The 19,721-nt window shown below is 33.5% G+C and overlaps 1 protein-coding gene, 1 non-coding gene and 2 pseudogenes across 2 annotated transcripts in view; 2 read left to right on the top strand and 2 right to left on the bottom strand.

Moving 5' to 3' along the window:
• Nucleotides 1–19,721, bottom strand: part of LOC126707482 (TMV resistance protein N-like) — a 227,195-nt gene that overhangs the window by 57,435 nt on the left and 150,039 nt on the right. The window lies entirely within an intron of this gene.
• Nucleotides 10,874–12,750, top strand: LOC126707494 (V-type proton ATPase subunit B 2-like; annotated as a pseudogene).
• On the bottom strand, nt 14,916–18,944 carry LOC126705218 (probable pre-mRNA-splicing factor ATP-dependent RNA helicase DEAH5; annotated as a pseudogene).
• On the top strand, nt 17,288–17,440 carry LOC126707843 (U4 spliceosomal RNA). Its single transcript, XR_007649141.1, has one exon. It is a non-coding gene; the product is annotated as a U4 spliceosomal RNA (small nuclear RNA).

Below are 19,721 nucleotides of genomic sequence, written 5' to 3'. Positions count from 1 at the left end.
GGAACACAAAGGGGGGTATATAAACTGAAAGAAGAACATGCAGGAAGGGGGGGGGGGGGGGAATCAGAACAGAAAAGAAAAAAGAAAGAAAAACACAGACAAAGAAGAAGAACAAAAAGAGAGAAAAAGAACTGTATCGATTACCAAAGAAAACGATCGTTGTGCCAACTCTAGACTTTCAATATACGTGAGGGTGAATCTTTTTATTATACCAAAATTAACCTAGTTCTTTACACCCACGTTCTACAAATCATATTGTTAGGGCCTATTTACGTACGAACCCAGTATTGTGTTGGGTCGTGACAAATCATGTCCCTACAAACATAATTCCCTATTTAGGTTTCATCATTTTGCATACTAAAATATCTCCATACAAATTAGGGATTTTCTTTAATGTCTATATCAAAATAATTGATTTGTATTATTATTTAACTAAATAGAGATAATAAGTAACAATTATTATATAAATAATTATATATTAGCGGTAATCCTAAAACGGTATGCCAAAATATACTGATACCAAATTATTTTGTTTAAAGGGATACCAAAATATTCAAAACATTAATTGTAATTCAAGTCAGTCATTACAATTAGGTCACAGAAGTAGCCTAGGCCCCAATATAAAAGAGCCCCAAAATTCTTAGTTAATCTATACTACCAATAACATGATTCTTTGTTTGGGTTTCATCATTTTGCGTGCTAAAATATCCTCACACAAATTCTTAAATTCTCTAAAATACCCACATCTTTTAGTTAAATAATTTTAAATATAAAAACACAAACTGGTTAATCTTTCATATGTTAATTTCGTCTTTATTTTGCCAATTTGAAAACATTGATATGGGGTGATTATATTATGAAGTGAAGTTGTAATAGTGTATTTGAGATATTACATCATATTGTCATATGCTTTAAATTTATTCTATTTTATCATAATCATAACTTTTTATCTTATAGAATGTATTTCTTTTAGTTATAAATATTTTTTAATTAGAAATGTCTAGTATAAATAATTGACATAGATATAAAAAATTAATAAAAAAAAGGGTAAAACTAGAAATTTTAATTGATTATCACATAGGATCCTTTGATTAATCTATTACTAGGAATATAATAATATAAGATAAAATTTATATGAAAGCTCACAAGTCAATGAGAATTTATCAAAATTGAGGGTTTTTTTTTTTTTTTTTTTTTTTTTGAAAATCTTATCAAAACCGAATTAGAAGATAAGAAATAATATAATGAAAAGATTATAAGGGCAATAATAATCATAATAACGTTAAAAAAATTGAATTTTTTTTCATATAATAATATTTGACTATATAACAAAATTAAATTATTTTCCCAGTGCATTTTTTGTTTCATCAAAATAAGTTTTTTAAAATTAAAATTCAATCCTAATTAAAATCTATTATGCATAATGAAACTAAATGGATTTGTCTTATAATCAATTGAGAAGTAGATGTTAGAGCATTTGCATTAGCTCGTGCAAAAATTTATGTCTATTTTAACACAAGAACTTACTTTTTTATTTTATATATCCACTTTTCAAAATACCTTACAGCAAATTATTTATTTTACACTATATTTTATTAAAATATCATTTTTTTCTTAAATTTTTTAATTTTTTATATTTCTTCACACACACAATAACTATCATCCACTCATTTATTTCATTCTCAATATATATAAAACAAGAATAAAAATAATAATAGCAAATTAATAGAGCTAAGCTAAATTTACACAATTATTATAATAATTATGTATTTTTACACAATTTTGCATGATTTTATGTGTAAATTTTAGAATTTATTAATTAAAATGTCGTCATTTTTCTATTATACAGGTATTAATAATGATTCAATTGCTCTTAACAAACTTAAATATAAGACTTTTATATTACAAAAAGAGTTTTAAATGGTTGTGACTTGCGACCTCAAAGACCTCAAAATATTTTTTCTTTTTGAGAAAGCTCAAAGACCTCAAAATAGGTGCATAGTATTAGCTGTAAAGTGTAACACTTTCGGTGCATTTTCAGCTCAATTTTTCTTACTTTCCTGACAGCAAAGACCTGTGTCAATAGTTATGCTGTTTCCACAAAATTTCCACCAACTTCAGTAGAAAGCTTGCGCGTCTTCAGTTTTTCAAGAAAAGAAAATGTGAGAAAATGACATAAATTACTCTAAGCTTTGTTTACTTTTCTCACAATGCATAGAGTACCGTCAATTTCTTGGATGATAGATAAACGCATAATGCCAACATTATATATTCGGATAAATTCCATGAACATAACTTGATGTTGTTTCTCAAAAAAAAAAAAAAAAACTTGATGTTTGAGTTACTGTCAACCATGTTCAAAACTTTCTAAAATTAATTAATTTGGTCCTTAATATCAAATTAGTTCTTAAATACAGTCGTGAAAAGTCGCTAACTGACCTTACAGTATTTATGGACAAATTTAGATTTAAGGACTAAATTGATCATTTTTGAAAAGTTTAATCTGATTGACATTAATTCAGACCTTAGAATATGTTAATGAAATTTTCCTTATCTATGGCTATTGACATTTTTATATTTGTGTGTTTGGGACAAGTTTATAATCTAATTTTTCTACTTTTTAGCTCTTCACTTGTTCCTACTTTTTTTTTTTTTTCGTGTAAAAATGTATTTTAGCGCCCTATTAAACTAAAAGTTATTTAGTTTAAAAGGGTGCAAGAAATAAAAATAGAGAGGTGCTTAAAGTTTGGGCTAAAAGGTATGAATGGTGCTCACCAATGCAAGCTGAAGCTGCAGCTATATATTGGGCAATCCAGCTAGTGCATAGTGAAAAATGGCAGCATATCATCATAGAAGGAGATGCTAAGTCCTGTTTTGATCCTCTAATCACATCTGAATTGCAGCCTAATTGGTCCGTTGCTACTATTATTAGTAATATACTTGATCTTCGTAAATTCTTTTTGAAATGTAATTTTAGTTGGGTTAGGAGATGTTGCAATACTGCTGCCCATGAGGCTGCAAAGTATGCAAATTAGATTTTGTAGAGCTTTTTTTTTTTTTTTTTTTTTTTGAGAAAGATTTTGTAGAGCTTTTTGTTTCAATATGTATTGTCTTCATGTAGCAATTGCAGATGCTTGTAAGGCTGACAGCCTTTGTTTTGCTTGTTGAATGATAATGTTGTTGTTTAGCAAAAAAAAAAAAAAAAAAAAAAGCCTTTTAGCAAAAGGCTGAGGCAGGTTCGCCAGCTGTATGTCCTTCTTCCACGAAATTTCCTTGGCGCAATTAGCAGTGCCACGCTTTTTCTCTTCGTTGTTTTTTATCTGGAAAGTGGAGACTAGAAACAATAATTTTCTGACCACGCGCAATACAGTACAAAGAATAATTTAAGTTTTCCAAAAGATAGAGGGCCCATACAAACAATAATGCATGTTGGAAGGAACATCCTAATTATATTTCCATAGTTCTATTGCAGATTTTATTTATTTATTTTAATTTCACAAAAAAACTAACGTATTTTTAATTTTTTACAACATACTCACTTCATTTTAAGTTTTTAACCCCTCTTAACATAGTTTTACAATTTTGATTTACTTTACCCTATTTCCATCACCAATTTACATATGGCTAGAGTAATTTTAATTTAACACAAAAATCGAATACCAAGGTACTTAATTGGGGAATTGGCTTTTTTTTTTTTTTTTTTTTAATATATATATATATATATATATAAAATTTATTTAAGCCAATCCTTGGCTCTTTGAACCCAAATAATTTCAAGGAGGAATTTTCAGAAATGATCCCTAGAGAATGACTAGGAGTTCTTAACATTTTTAATTGGGGTATTGTTGTATTGGTTTCAATTAAAAGCTTTTCTTTCCCCCTAATCAACTCTTCACACCTTAACATTGCTGAATTAAAAAAAAAAAAAAAAAAAAAAAAACTTAAGGAAGGCAAAACACTAAATTTTAGGACAAAACTTACTTACAGCAACTCAGGTGAAATATATCAGGTTATCCAATTCAATTCAAATACCATATTATATTCAACTTGAGAAATTACCTAATTGAACTAGGCAATAGTTTAGACCCCTAAATTTTAATTATAGGGCTTAATCAATTATGCCACGTGAAATAAAATTTAAAAAGTGAAAGGAACAGAGAATTGTAAACATAAAAGGGGCTAACTGTGGGGCTTTTTGGAATGGGCTGGGGGAGACGAATAGATAGCAACCAGAAAATCCTTTGCCTACGTTTCCTTCTCTGGTATTTTAGTCCTCCAATGGTGCCCTACTATTTCTCATATTTCTAACTCTCCCAAAGGGTTAATCACATTTTCAAAAAAAATTACAATCACAAAAACCATAATTTTTCCCTTATTTCCCAATGTCAATCTTTTAACCTGGGCATAAATCCGATTAGCTTTGTCCATTACCAAGCAATACAAACTCAAAAGTGCTAATAAGTTCATTTTGTATGTTAATGTTTTTACTTTCAAATATCTTGTAAATAAAACATAATAGTTTAATGTCATATTACCTGTGACTTTTTATGAATAAGTAAACATAGTATATATTTTCACTCATTCTAAACCACAACAGCAACCAGTAGCCAAAGGTAAATTGTATATGCCAACTTCTAAGTTTTAAATCCAGTAGCATAACACATGCAATTACATAAAATATGATTTGACTATGTCTATTCAATTTTTGAGACTTCAGTGCTTTAACTCACTTTCATGAAATTACAGATAAATGTAATCACTATTCTACTAACAAATGTGCAAAGAAACCGTAAACTTTGCATATGAAGAATCCAACACATTTAGACAATATTTATGCATTTTGGTGAGGATCGATTTAGCTCTTACAGAAAATGATCATGAACAACATTGGACAAACAATTATACTTATGAAAACAGAGAAAGTACTTTAACAAATAAACAAAAGGAAATTGAACAAAAGGAAATTGAACAAACATGACAAAATTGAATGATGAACCACCTTAAACACAAAAAAAAAGAGAGAAGCATTTACATTAACATTATTACTTTTTCATTATTCAGTTCACATCATTCCACTTCAATGACTCATCTTACATTGAGTGAACAAAGCAATGGTTGACAGACACACACTAAAACAAATCAAAATCACATCTCATTTTAAATAAAACTTTTTGTCTTCAGCAGCATATTTTCAAATTCACCAATCATATCAATATTTTTAATACAAACTTAAAAACACAAAGACACACATATATAACCTCAAGCAAATTTATTCCTTATCAGATTATGCTCCAAATTTCAATGCAACAAAGGAAACAAACTTAAGCAAATAATATTTCACATTATCAAAATTTATGCATTAGCAGTGAATATTTCAATTTCAATAACAAAAATTTATTATTAAACAAAGGTGCAAATTTCAAGCATTGGAAAATACAACTTAAAAAGAGAAAGGCAAATGGTTGTAATATAAAGGAAATGAAAGATAGGCTGATAGAAACTCCTGGGCCACTGGTGACTTCCTCATATTCAGCTGCATCCAGTTCCTGCAAATGATGCTTTGGAATCAGCTTAGGGAGAATATGCTGACTTATGCTGATGATAAAAAAGAAAAGGCAAGGGGAACAAGATTCCAGCTATAGGAATCCATGTTACACCAAAAAGACCAGGGAGTATACAAATTGGAAGATTGTAAATGTGGCAATGTATAAAATGGTTTTGACTCTACAAAGGAAGCATGAACTCCTTCCAAGACCCTGCCTTGAGAGTTCCGTCAGTGCAATAGGTATTTGAAATATTGTTGGTACTTGGCAGCCAATAATTATGTTACTTTGTGACAAAAAATTAAGTGTGATCTCCAGCCAGAATGAGTCCCTAGGACCCTGGGACATTGGCTTCTGCCAACAGTGGAAAAGGGGATACTAAGAATTTAATATTTTCGAATTCAATATTTCACAACCACAAGAAGAATGAGTAAAATCATTGGCTGCTATGTTTCACAGTTATATACGCCAATAGGATGAAGTAATAATTCCAACTAAGGCTCTTATAGAAACACTTAGTATCAGCACAGCATGTTCATTTGATTCAATCAGGGGGCAGATGGGAATAAACAATCTTCACTAAGGCTGATCCCTTTTTGAGATCAACTAACTTCTTCATGTCATTCAATAACTCTATACTAGAGAAATGAATCCATTGATGGGTGACTGCAAGTTCTGAAATTCTATAAACACTTATACTATTTTGAATTTCACTTTGTTACAGGATGCAGCTAAATCAAAATTGGCTAAACTATTATTTGTATTTGGAGTTCTTGGATAAATTAGAGATGAAATTTGTAACCCAAGGAGCTTACGACACCCGCAATATCATTTAGTTGCTCGATTTGGCATGGACACTGCTTTGCATTTTCTCGCATGAGCTTGTCCATAGTATATCTGCAAAGACTTTGGATTAGTTCTATAGTAGCGATGCAAACATTGATGGAGGAAACTTAGCCCATATCTCCTTTTCTCCTGTTTGATCAGCATTGCGTGATCTGCTATTTGTTAATTCATTTGCTTTTATTTCCTAGATTGTCCATCTCTCCATATATCAATAAAGATCATGGTCATTTTGAAGTTCCTCATATTGAAATCCCTTTGGCTAGTCAAAGTGATGAGTATTCTTTTAGTGAAGGCTTTTAGATCTTGTAATTTTTGTTTTTGTTTCTGGGTTGCCTTTTCATTAGCTTGTATCACCAATTTGTGGTTTGGGCGTTGGATATCCTCCTCCCCTCCCAAAATTTGAGGAACTATTTGGCATTTAGGAATGATGAAGGCTTGTTGGATATGCTTGCTCTATAATCATTTTAATTGTAAGTTTATATATATATATATATATATATATATAACCATTATGATTTGATTTTATTCAGGAATACGAGATAATTGTTGACAATGTTAGTGGTAACTTAATTCTTGTTTTGCACCTAATTATCTAGGTGAAACTGCTTTGCTCCAGCAACTTCTTCTAATGAAGCAGTTATAATGAATTAGATTGTCAAGAAATATCGGAAGAAGCTAATTAAAAATGACCATCAAGTGGATTAAATTGTGGTTTAGCTTTCTTTTGATGTTCTTGCTATAGGTGGTAGGACTGGGACAACTGAATTAAGGATCCCAGGATAAGAAGTCGACAAGCCTAATCCTTTTTTACACTCTTTCATTCCACTACCTTTTCTCTTCTTTTAGGTAAACCAAAGTAGAAGAGAATCCAAAATCTTTTAATATTAAGGTTAAAATGTTAAACTCACCATCTATATTTAATTAAAATTCATTACAGTCATCTAACTTTGCTTTTGTTTATTTCAGTCCTTTAAATTTCAATTTTATTCAATTAAGGTTTCTCCATTAACTTTTGTTAAATGTTGCAATTAATTTTTTAAATTTTTAATTTTTTTCTTCAATTTTTTTATTAAAAAAAATTGAATTAATGATTGAAAAATATTTTCTAGATTTTTTTAAAGAAGTTTTTTAATAAAAATTGATGGAAAGACTTTAATTAAATTAACTTGAAGTATAGAGGACTGAAATGGAAAAACAAAAAATAAAAAAAACAAAATCAAAGAAATGAAACTAATAGAACTTAGAAAGTGAGTGTGGGGCTCAAAAACGATCACTATTCAAATGGTGACAAAGAAAAGGACTTAAACAATTAATTTATGAAAGGAAAAAAGTAAGAAAATTCCACAATGGGAGATCTAAACAACAGATTGTAAGATAATAAGGAACAAAAATGCTTCTATTAATATAAGAACAACTTTCCCGTGGTACAAAGGATAGGATTGAAAACTAAAACTCTTAGTCCTATTCTTCTATTACAACTTTCTCTCTCTTGTTCTTCCTTAAATCTTTTCTCTCAATTTTACTGAATCCCTTTTCCTGTTGCACCTCCCTTACTTTTATAGACAATTTCTCCTTCCCTCTCTCCCAGCTATCCTATTCCTAGCTAGATTTGGGGATACTTATCTCATAACCCCTTGGTTTTGCCATTCTTTCATCATGAAATAGGACTTTTGGAGGTGTCTTCACTGTTCAAGCTGGTCAATTAACATTTAATGTGGAAGAGATTAGGTTGAGAACATCTTATTAATTCGGAGGTAACTACCTCTATGGTCCTTATCTCTTAATGGCATTTCTCGAGGTGAGTTTGATGATGGTGGCATCTTGGACTAGAGGGGAACTGGTTACTCGTGGTTCCTTGTGTATTTGCTATGTGAAAAGCCCTGCTTATTACCTCGATAGGGAGCCTTGGTAATGGTAGCTACTGCAGACCTCCACGGGATTTGTTCCTGGGAGTTGTCTTTTATACCTCAGGCTTCTTTGCTCATATTCACATCTTTGGGTTAGATCCATCTTTTAAGATATGATTTGTTGGGCCTTTAGTTCTCGGCCCGAGCTTAAGTTCATCCCCGCCACAATGAATTTTACATTTTAGCATAACATTAATTTACAAAATGAATATTTTCATTTAGATTGGTGAGTACATCTAATATATTGTTTACCAAAAAAAAAAAAGTACATCTATTATTAATTGTCGATAATAAAAAACAATTGCATTTATTAATTCAGTTGAGTCAAATTAAACGTAATAAAAAGAAATTTTGATTTACATAATTTTTTTTAGAGTAATGCTATATACACAAACTGTTTTACAAACTGATATTGTGGCCAACTTTTTACTAGTTTTCATCTAGACGCACCATTAATATCATTTCTTCATTTACAATAATCACTCACCACAATAGCAGTTTGTAATTTTTTTTGTAAAATAGTTTGTATCTCTAGCATTACTTTTTTTAATATTATATTTTAAAAATAACAGATATATAATATTAATTAATTTTTTTTTTGAAAAACATATTAATTAATACTTAATACCAATATCAATAATTAACATATAAAAAAAAAAAAAAAGGCAGTAGCATAACCTCAAGAACTTTGCTTTTTTTTAGAAACATATTAATTAATACTTTTTTTTATAAAATTAATTGGCGAAAATGGCCAACTGGCCTTAAAATCGTAACTACCTAGTTAGTAGGCGCTGTTTAGAAACATATTTTGTTTATAGCATCTCGAGTCTTAAAGACTCGATTTTGGGCTTCAAAATCGAGTCTTTGAGGCTCGATTTGTATGCTTAGACCAGTTCTGATCTGGCACTTTGTCCACATGGGTGTCCACCTGGAAATCGAGTCTCTAAGACTCGATTTCAAACCCAAAATTTTTTTAAAAAAATTATAAGTCTCTACATACCGAAATACCCAAAACAAATTTCACCGCTACGCATATCAGATCAGATCAGAGGGAGAGAAAGAGAATCACACAGCTACTCAGATCAGATCAGAGGGAGAGAAACAGAGAACCTCACCAGCGCGGCCTGGGGCTCGCGCCGGCCAGGCCGCGCGCGACCCTGCTCGCGCGAGCCCCTGGCCGCGCTCGACGCTGGCCGGCGCGAGCCCCAGGCCGCCTGGGTCGCTGGTCAGTTTCTGGTCATGCCGCGCGCGCTGGGTCTCCGATCTCGATCTTCTCTCCCTCTCTGTTTCTGGTTTTCTTTTCTTTTCTTTTTTTTTTTTTTTTCTCTGGGTTTTTCCTCTGATGCTCTGGTTTGGTCTGAGTGTTATATATAGGGCTTAGAAATCGAGTCTTAGAGACTCGATTTCCAGGTAGACGCCCATGTGGACAAAGTGCCAGATCAGAGCTGGTCTAAGCATACAAATCGAGCCTCAAAGACTCGATTTTGGTCCAAAATCGAGTCTTTCAGACTCGAGATGCTATAAACAAAATATGTTTCTAAACAGCGCCTACTAACTAGATAGTTACGATTTTAAGGCCAGTTGGCCATTTTTGCCAAATTAATTAATACTTAATACCAATTGCAATAATATATATACACACAGAAAAAAAAGAAAAAAAAGGCGGTCTTACGGGTCGGACCTTTTCCAGAATTTGTTGCTCCTGAATTAGTTTCTTTCTGACTCACTCACTCCACAGTTCACTCACTCAAATATTTCTCCGAAGCGAAAAGCACACACATTCACACTTTCAGACTAGAGCTAGCATGGAGAGAAGAGAAACGGAGTCAGAGGAAGCCGAGAGATGATGATGACATAATTAGCACTCTACCTGACTCTCTTCTCTGCCACATCCTTTCCTTTCTCCCAACCCGATACAGTGTTCTCACAAGCATTTTATCGAGCAGGTGGAGGCCTCCACTTTGGAGACTAAACCATGAATTTCTATGTCCAAAAGCATCCAGAATCTGTCACTTTGTCACACTGTCATTCAAAGATGACCTCAATGCAATGCCCCATGCAGCCACGCTATTTCATATGGTAGTTTTTAAGACAAGCAAGCTAGACTTCTGTATATATCCACAGTTTTATAGTGAGACGTATCACCACAAGTGAATGTGTGAACTCCATTTTCTACGTATACCCCAGCTACAACCAGCTAACTTCATGACCACAAGTGAATGGAAAATTTTCTTTCCTTGCTTCTACTAATCCAGAGTGTGACAACATGCTGGTTTTGTACTCATTCAGTACTTTCAATTTTGTATTATTGACGCATAAGTTTTAAGAATTGTTCAAGTTGATCATTCTGCCAAAATTCCATTAATTATAATTGACAGAAATGATCATTTGGAATTAGAAACTTTTGCTTTTGTGTGTTACGCTAAAAGCAACAGGACCTCCATGATAGATTATTTCAATGAGTTATGCACTTCAATCCATCTCTTTTTATTTCTTTGGACCATGAACATTTTCTTCAAAAACAATAAAGGACATCATGAACGTTTTCTTCAAACCTAGTGAGAGAACCTATCATGAGGAGATGATACAATTGATGTCATTAATTCCATTGCTAGAGGAGGACACAAGATTCCACTTTTCTCAGCTGTTGGTCTTCCCCATTATGAAATATCTGCTCAGATATGTCGCTAGGCTGGTTTGGTCAAGTGATGGAGAGTCCTGAAAATCTTTTTGAGGTATATCTGCCATACAAATATGTGTTAGCTAAGATAACTGAATATTAAACTAGTTGGATGATTGAATGCAGGACAGCACCAAAAGGATCCCCCTATAATTTCTAATGAATAGGCATTTTTTCCTGATTTTTATGTTAGGCGTACATAGATGCATGCACAACATTATTTAGTGTTGGCAAGGTTCCTTCGGTGGACATCAAAGCATTGATTTGTAGAGGGCTGTATCACATTGTGTCTTATGGTGTATTTGGCAAGAATAGAACTCAAGATGTTTTGAAGGGAAGGAACGGTCTATTCTGGAAATTAAATCTCTCCTTCTCCACACCTTGCTGGATAGGAGTTCGGTTTTTAATCTTTTTCCATGTTCTAATTTTTTAGAATTGCTTGATCATTGTAATTTAAGAGTTTGATGTACTGCTACCCATGTACACCCCTAGTGTACCTGGTTTTTTGGTTAATTCAATTCCATTATTTATCCAAAAAAAAAAAAAAAAAAAAAATCTGAATAGAATTTGCAGCTCCCTTTTACAATGTTTACTTCTCTTTGTGGGTTTAAGTAACTGAACTTTTAAAATTTTTTTCTCTTAGGTAAAATTGCCCAGATTTGTAGTATAAAGTAAATTTAAACTTTCTGAAAGAGTTGAAGTGGCTCAAAGATAGGATCCCAACTCCTTTAATTGAAGTGTTGTTATATGATATTGCTTACTATTGATCCAGTTGTTTCCTTTTCCTTTAGAATTCACAGAGTTAATTATTTCTTACATCACCACTTGTGTTACCATGTCTCTTATCTTCTAGTTGTTGACTTCTTCCCCCCTAACTTTTAAGTGATTATGCTGACCTACTTTATTAATTTACAGTATGCAGAAGAGGACAATATTGCCATTGTATTTGTAGCTATGGGTGTGAATATGGAGACTTAACAGTTTTCAAATGTGATTTTAAGGAAAATGGCTCTATGGAGAGTGTGACTCTTTTTCTGAACCTGGTATAATTTTAAATCTGCATATGGACCATATTTTGATGTACTTGTTCCTTTATGAGTTAAGTTATACAGTGTTTGAATTGCATTTGTAAACTGTGTCGTCTGATGTGCTCTTTTACAGGAAAATGACCCTACAATTGAACATATTATCACTTCTCGTATAGCTCTTACTACTACTGAACATTTGGCTTTTGAATGTGGGAAGCATGTTCTTGTCATTCTTACAAATATGAGTTCTTATGCTGATGCTCTTCATGAGGTAATGTAAAATCTTTATGTCTTAATTTGCACCGGGGCTGTGCCATATACTGTAATTTATGAAATAAACTAAGGTCAGTGTCAGGATGCATGAAGCCGCCTGTACATCCTTCAACATCTTTTTGTGATTCTAATACTTAGAAATATATAATATATTTACAAATTTTACATGGCTTCCAAGTATATTTGAAAGTCAAGACTTTGTTGTTTGTCTGGAGTATTTTGAGTTCTCTGTAAGAGCCTCAAAAGCTTTCTAAAACAATTTGCTTGACGCAAACAACTAATTGCTACTGTGCAGGTTTCTGCTGCCTGTCAAGAAGTGCCGGGAAGGCATTGTATCGTGGGTATATGTATACTGATTTGGAAACAATTTATGAGCGTGCTGGAAGAATTGAAGGGCGGAAAGGCTCTATTACATAAATTCTGATTTTAGCATTGCCTAATGATGGTAATGGATTCTCAAATCATCTCACCTATTCGTCAGTCTTGTTTTAATGACAAATCAATTCTTGAACATTGATTTACCAAAAAAAAAAAAAAAAAATTTTGAACTTTGATTTCTTTGTTTGCTCAAACATTATGCATCCAACCCCAGATCTTACTAGATATATCACAGAGGGACAGATATACGTTGATAGGCAGTTGAAAAACTGACAGGTAAAGTTTTAAAGGAATGTCATTTAGCATAGTAGTTCAATGGTGGGAAATAAATTTCAAGTGGATGTGCGTTTCTTATTATCACAGTAATTTAGCACCGTGTACATGATGTTAACATGTAAAACAATATTTTTAATAGGAACATATGTGTGTGTGTGTCACATAATAAACTAAATGAAACAAACTGTATCTAAGGAAACAAACTAATAGTTTTATGCCATCATTAAGAATTTTACATTCTCTATTGTAGCATGGTTTTGATGAATTTTTTAGAGTGAATGGGTTTACAACAACTGGTTAATGACTGAAAACACTGCATAAAACTAGCAGCTCCCGTTTACAATGAAGTTCATGTAGTGTAACAACAATAATACAATAAAATTCATGTAGTGTAACAATAATCTGAATAGAACTAGCAGCTACCTTTTACAATAAAATCAAGCGCATAAAGTACAAAATTCCATTAAACCATGAACTGAAACAAAAGAACAAAACCTTACACTAAAACCTAGTCCTAAAGATCTTAAAAAGAATAGTTTAAGATCTGAAATTGCTTTTTCTGAACCCTCTAAGTGCCGGTTATTTCTCTCCCGCTGAATGCACCACATCAAATAACGAGGGACAACCATGCAAATAGCACCATTCCGATTTACAGCAATACCCATAATCAAAATGAATGACATCGAGACATCTCAAGCATGGTGTTTACTCAGACGCCAAGAATTCAGCTCGTGATGTCTGTCATATAGTGGCTCAATCCTTTCTTGTTGTTTTCGCTTGCTCAACTTTGTAGAATCTGCCACCTTGAAAAATCTAGGCGCTAGTTCCACGAGCCATTTAGGATCCATAACCGTGACCTCTCATGCAGTTGGGGCCAAAGGGGGCCATAGCCCCCCCCCCCCCCCCCCCCCCCAAAAAAAAAAAAAAATCATTTATATAAATGAGATCCCGAAATCTATGAAACCAATCTCCCAATATAAGCTCCTGGCCCCCCAATCTTGCTATTAAAATTATTTTCCTTTTTAAATTTTCTTTTAAAATAATAATAATAATATATCCACAATATTTTTCACAATAAATCTAAGTGATGAGTTATTATTGTTTTTAAACCACCACTTATATTACTCTTTTACCCGCCACTTAAATCTAAAATGACAAATTTATTGTGAAAATATTTTGAACATAACACTTCAAAAACACAAATACAGTAATTATTATCAAGATATCTAGACAATAAAAGCACATATTTATTTTTACAATTATCTCATAAAATAAAGGAGACAAAAAGGGGTTTCAATTTTTGCTCTTCCTCATTCACAAAAAATTTACTTGGCTTACTTTGAAATTAAGGTCGAAGGAGGCTGTGTTCCGTGCGCTTGTCTCCATTGACTTTAGAAAACAATACCAGTTTTTTTCCATTTGGGCTGATAGGTGGGTCTTTAAAATCTTTTTCGTTTCTCTCCTTTCTGGCTCTCTCTCACTCTCTCTTATTAGCTTTTTGTTGTTTTATTCTACAAGTTTTTCAGTACTGATTGCCAAAGCCTTGGGCTTTTTACTCTCCAACTCTAAGAGGATGCCCTCCATGTGTGTGGTGAAAAATTAGACACTTCAAAAGGTACACAATAAACACTATTTTATCTACTCTCCATGTGGGTGATGTGACTCCTCTTCAATTTCTTATTTTTTTATTTTTTTTTAAAGAAGATCCTTTATAGTTTTGTTTAATTGTATATGTTCTATAATATAAAATATAAATCACCTAATATATCATATATGTATATAACCATACACAAATAATATTGATTTATATAGACTTATAAAGTACTTAAACTCCGACAAAGACTTTTGAGGAAAAAAATTTAATAATTTCATTTTCTAGTCGGCCCCCCCACACACAAAATCCTGGCTTCGCCACTGCTCTCACGTGTACTCCTTTGTAGTCATCACCAGCTCATGGTAGATGATCCGGTTAGGTTGCCTCTGGAAAAGAGTAGTGCTTGGATGTATATAGAATTGTTGGTACTCTACTAGGGTCTTATAGCCCTCTTGTGGATCCTTTCTAGATGCATGGAAAAAGAAACCTGCAGTAATCGCCTTTCGGATCTTTGTAAAATTTTTCCCTGCAGTTATTACGTTCAATTTATATTTATCCATGATAGTGAGGAGCTGTTTTCTCACATCCTTTGCCCTTCTCAAGGATCTATACCGAACAAAGTTCTCAAAACACCAGTGCCCATAAAAGTTATTACTTTTCCAAGCCTCATAAACCATAAGTAATGTTAGATGGTCTCCCTCTGGCTGGAAAAACTTGGCCTTCTTCTGATCAGCTTGCGCTTGTTTCTCTCTAGGTCTTTAGAAGATATCCCTGTTTGAATCATTGCAATGATGGTCAAAATCTTATCACTGCATCCAAGGTCCACACTGGCAAGCAGCATCTTAGATAATGGTGGTTCAAGAGGAAATTCTGCCATTCTCTGGCCCAATTTGGTCAGAAGCCCCTCCTCATCAAGAGCTCCTAGATTGTACAACTGTTCCATGGCAGAAATGAGAGCTTGGGGTGAAGGTGGATCCATGAAATCAAAAGACAGAAGATCATTTATCCCCATAGCTTTCATGGTAAGCGTAGTTAACCCAAGATTTATCCTGTGTATTTCAGGAATTGAAGTAGGGTACATCTCATTGCGGTATGCACTCTCAGTGTAGAGGCGATAACATTTCCTAGGTCCCGTACCCCCAGCAGGCCTAGCTCGCTGCTTGGCTGAAACTTGTGAAATAGGAGTTATGACAAGTGAATCAAGCCCTTGCTTCGGGTTTTACACATTCTGCTTTGCAAACCCAGGAACAATAACATAAGATATTCCATCAATTGTCAAAGATGCCTCAGTGATATTGGTAGCAACTACCACTTTCCTCTCCCCCGGAGATGCAGGTTCAAATATCCTTGACTGCATTTCACTTGGAAGTGCACTATAAACTGGTAGAATAATCAATCCAGGAACATTTTTACCTAGCCCTTTCATCCTTTCATGAAGAGATTGGCATGCAAAATCAATCTCCTCCTGACCAGTCAAGAAGAGAAGGATGTCTCCTTCTGGTTCTGTTTGGAGTAGAGTATCTCTACAGGAAAAGTTCTACCCGGAATTATAAATATATCATAGTTAAAGAAATACCCTAAAAACTTCTCTGCATCCAGTGTTGCAGACGTGCCAATCAAGCGGAGGTCGGGTCTTCGTTTCACTAGTTGCTTGTGTAATCCAAAGAGAACATCCGTGTGTATAGTCCTCTCATGTGCTTCGTTGAGCATAATAACAGAGTACTGAGAAATGTTATCATCGATCAAAATTTCCCTAAGAAGCATACCATCAGTCATGTACTTGATGACAGTATTTGGAACAGTACAATCTTCAAATCGAATAGCATATCCAACTTCCTCACCCAAACGACAACCAAACTCTTCAGCCGATTTTACCCTTTGTTTTGTATCTAGCTTCTGCTAGATATTGAGTTACCCGAGTTGTTTTACTTGAACCAGTCTCACCAATTACAACTAGGACTTGATTTTCATGCACAGCCTGAATGAGTTCCTTCTTTAATTTATAGATTAGCAAGCTCTGCCTCTGTTCCTGAATCGACAGCTTCGACCTCTGTCCAAAGCTAAGGGATTGTTCATGTCCATAAGCATCCTATGTACTAGATGCCTCTCACCCGTCTCTGACCTAGTAATCGGGCAACTCAGCGCCATTCTCTTTCAGTTTGGAGTCGAATCCGACGACGGTGTCGCAGTGTCGGCCCAAGTCGGTGATGAACTCGGCAAGAACTTTGTCTCCAAATCCTAAATGCGTTTCGAGTTCAGAGCAGACCTTGGAGACGAGTGATAGGTATTCGAGTTTCTTAAACCCGTCGTAGATACACACTGAAAACCATTCATGCTGTGCAATCAGTAATTAAGGCATTCCATAATTTATATATTTAAGTTAAGGAACATGGTGGTGTTGTTTAAGGAACGTGGATCTCTAATTTTAAGTGGTAATAAATGTTGTAATGGCTACTACTAGAAGACCAGTTTGAGTTGATGTAGCTCGCTTGGTTTTAGTCGAAATCTATGATTATGAAAATTTTATGCATTTTGTTTCTGCGTCTGAATTCAATAAGAACTAAAATCTCATATTGATTCATTGGTGAAAACTAACAAGTTGGTGGAGAAACACGTTTTGTTCATTAATAAAATGCAATGAATAAAGGAGAAAGTGAAACCAAACATATGGTTGAGGCTGCAGTAGTCCCACATGGTTTGTGTATGACATACTGAGCTCTATTAGATAAATATATAAATAGAGCAAAACGGTTTGGCTAAGTATCTTTGCGCTTGGGGCAATGACGCAGCTAGTGAGGTTCTAACCGAGGCGCGTCTATTGCTGGTTGAAAACTATTTCCAAACCCCCTCTTAGGCCTGGGTTCAGCCCTGGCCTTTGAGAATTTCTGGAAGGGCTCCCATTTTTGGGTAAAGCCCTACAATTAGTAGTCCAAAATATTTTATTAGACAGTGTATATATGTTCAAAAACTGCATCTTTTTTTAATTTCTAAGGGTTTTAAACAGTTCTAATTAGAGTGATTGAACAAAACTAGAGATATTTGGATGATAGTGATTGCATAAAAGTTGAGAATGTGATCACCTCACTTAATCTCTAGAAAATATTGTAATTTATAACTCAACTCAACTCTAAAAAATAGTGAAAATCCAATTATATAACTCAACTAGAAAATCCAGCTAGAAAAAAATTGTGTAAATAACAATAATAATAAAACTCAAGGAATTGAGTTTTTTAAATTGAAATGGTGTGGTTTTTAATTCAGCCTTCTTTATTTATTAAAAAAAATTATCCTTGAAATAAGCACTACAAATTACATCAATTTTGACAGAAAAGAAAATATCAATGTTGACAGAGGTTAAAGAGAGGAAATTCTCAGTTAGATGCTTGTAATGGGCGATAAACGAACGAAATGTATTCTTACATTATAGAAAGGTTACATACTGATATTCTAAAACTGGAAAAAAGAAACAGCTGCACCATCTAATTTTCCAATACAGAGTTGGAGAAAAAGTATGATAGACAACATGAAGAGCAATCAATAAAGTTACTTGTTCCATCATTGTAATTTCCTTGCACCCTTCGAAGTGTTTTCTAACCCAATGAAAACCGGAGAGCATCGATGATGCTGGATGACTGCTGTAAGAACATAGGTGTTTGCAGCTAAGAAAAAAATGCTTGCCATCCACAGTTGAAGGAAGACATTCTTTCCCCTGAATTCGAGCATATAACCCCACATCAACCAATGAAGTTGAGCACCCATCCACACTAGTATGCAGGAAAGACCTTTCCATCTTAACTTCATTTGGCTCCATGGAAGTATTAGAGGCAAAAGACAGAAAAACCACACAAAATATTGTGCAGTAATTACCTGTCAAAATTGGGCAGGAGGATTAGATTCTCTCATAATTTTAATACCTCTTATTGACCATATATCCCAAGTTGTACGTAAACATTAGAAGCAGGGTTGTCTAAGATATTATTCAAAAAGTTATCAAGATGACAATGAAAATGCAAAGAAAAGGAAATAAAATGATTAGGCATACAAACCTTGTTGAATGCCACAAATGCAACCGTCTGCAAAAACCAGCAAAACGGGAGGTCTTGTGCAAAACTCAGAACAAGAATGAACTGCACTACAAATTGAGGCAAAAACGAAATGAGCTTCTCCACCACCAAGAAAATGCTTATTATACTAGTTCCTAACAATCCGAGGTACTTAAATCAAATACCCAAAATAGCAAAATTCCATTTACTTTATCAAATTAAATAACTAACCAAAATTAATTTCACAAGAGGTGACCACTAAGAAATCCTTCAACAGAGCATTGAAAGCACTGTAATACAGAATGCAACTGCTCAGTAACGATAGAGTAATCACGCGAATGACCACACCAACTTTGGATAAAATCTCATTTTTCATTCGCTAATGGAACATGCAAATTAGATTTTACAGTAAGTCGGTGCGGTCATACATGATGATATAATTCTGTCATTGCATGGCACGCTTACAAAACACCAAAAAAAAAAAAAAAAAAAAAAAACTACAAAAGAGCATTGATAAGAAGAAAAGAAGGTTCTTATCGGCTCATTTGAGTTTCAGCATGAAATTTTTTTTCAGATTGAGGCAAATAACCAGGGAATATAAATTTATAACATGGGTTGAATGTGTTAGGGTCATATTTTTTATGTATTAGCTTATTCTTTGACAGAATATACTTTACTTGTAATTGGATAGATCTAAGTTGGGTTTAATATATCAACATGTATGTGAAGTTTACTTTACAAGTGGTATTATCAAAGACATGAAAATTGAACTAAGAAACAAGTAAAGAAAAGCTGATTCAGTGAAACTTGACACTAGTCTCAACACTAGTATCTATCGAGACTTAATGAAGGATTCTTAACACAAGCTTGATACCTCTCGATCTATTGAGCTCTATGATTTCAGAATTCTCAAATTTGAATATTGGCCCATGAAGACTTGGATTGCTAGGTTTTCATTCACTAAACCTCTAGACCATATAAAAAGCTTTATTTTAAAGTAATCAAATACTCAGAAACTCAATTAGAGAACTCATACACTCTGTGAGAAGCTACTTAGTTTTTTTGCGCCTTAGGGTTTTGTTACCAAGTGCTTCCAAATCTTCAATGTGCTTTGGAGTGAAGAACTTTGCATCCAACAATAATCAATCAGTTG

This window comes from Quercus robur, chromosome 11 (assembly GCF_932294415.1).
Source record: "Quercus robur chromosome 11, dhQueRobu3.1, whole genome shotgun sequence".
Taxonomy (NCBI): Eukaryota; Viridiplantae; Streptophyta; class Magnoliopsida; order Fagales; family Fagaceae; genus Quercus; species Quercus robur.
Note: the sequence above shows the minus strand (reverse complement) of the source record. Positions and strands in the feature narration are given on the sequence as shown.